Below are 1,492 nucleotides of genomic sequence, written 5' to 3' on the forward strand. Positions count from 1 at the left end.
TGAAGTTTTGAAGCTTGCTGTCAATACAACAAAATAGCATACATATCAAATCGCATATATATCAACATATGTGTAATTCCATCTATTGAAAAAATCCCCATTATTAACTGGAACACCTAGTATATATAAACTATGTGTAATGTAAATTGTAATATACAGGGTGTCCCAAAACATGTATACATGCTTTAGCAGCTGATAGCTTAATTTTGAAAGTGAAAGGTATTTTTAAAAAATATTTTTATTGATTTCGGAGAAGGGAAAGGGAAAGAGGGATAGAAACATCAATAATGAGAGAGAATCATTGATCAGCTGCCTCCTGCATGCCCCTCAGGGCAATCAAATTTTGACCTCCTGATATGTGGGTTGATGCTCAACCACTGAGCCACATTGGCTAGGCAAAATGAAGTGTGTTTTAATAAACACTGCCTTTATAATTATTCAAAGTGTGTGTATACATTTTTTGGGACACACTATATTTAATTATTTCCATAAAATTTATTACTATTGGAAATTATTTTATTTATTTTTTCTCTTTTTTATGCTTATTGTTAGTCATCCTCACTAGAATGTGATTTCCATAGGGACTTTATCTGTCTTGTTTTAAATGCCTAATGTCCAAGGAACCTGGACTCAATAAATATTAAATGAATTAACAAATGACTGAATAAAATAATAAAAAAATGAACACCACTTTGAGGTAGATTAGAAGTAGTCTTACTCTCTCTGAGCATACAATTTAATTGATAATCAAAAAATTATTTAACTGAGTTAGTATGCATATAATATCTTTGGTTAATCTCGCCCTGCCCTCACCCTTCCCCCCTTCCTTCTGAGATTCATCAGTCTGTTCCATGTTTCCATGCCTGTGGTTTCTGCTCCTGCATTGAGCATCTGCCCCATGATGGTCAGTGCTCATCTTAGCTACCGGTCAGCCAGTCGAACGGTTGGCCAGTCAGCCAGTCACTTAGGCTTTTATATATATATTCTAGAGGCCCAGCGCACGATTAAATTAAATCGTGCGTGTGTAGGGTCCCCTAGGCCTAGCCTGCCATCAGGGCCATGTCCACTGCCCCCGACACCTTGCATGCTCCGGGATGCTGCCGCCCCTTGCCCTCCACCGGATGCCAGGTTCTCACCTTCCCTGGGCCTGGCGTTCACCCACTTGGAGGATGCCTGTAGGCAGCAGCCCCATTGTGGAGCCGCTCTCGGTGCCCTCCCCTTTGGCCATGACCCGCGGGCCATGCCACCTGGTATCGGGATGCTGGGATGTCCTTCTGCTCCACTGGCCTCTGCTCTGTCTGGGCTCGGGTAGTAACCGTAACCGCTGCCGCCACCACAGTCATTGTGCAAGAGTAAAGCCGGCAGGCCGGTGGCAAACAAGAGTGCACACTCCCTTACACTCCCCCTCGCACCTCTCAAAGGTTAGCCCCGCCCTGTCGAATCCAGCCAATCTGGGAGCCCTGCTGCCCCACCTCCAACCAATCCGCTCGCC

This window comes from Myotis brandtii, unplaced genomic scaffold (assembly GCF_000412655.1).
Source record: "Myotis brandtii unplaced genomic scaffold, ASM41265v1 scaffold206, whole genome shotgun sequence".
Classification (NCBI taxonomy): Eukaryota; Metazoa; Chordata; class Mammalia; order Chiroptera; family Vespertilionidae; genus Myotis; species Myotis brandtii.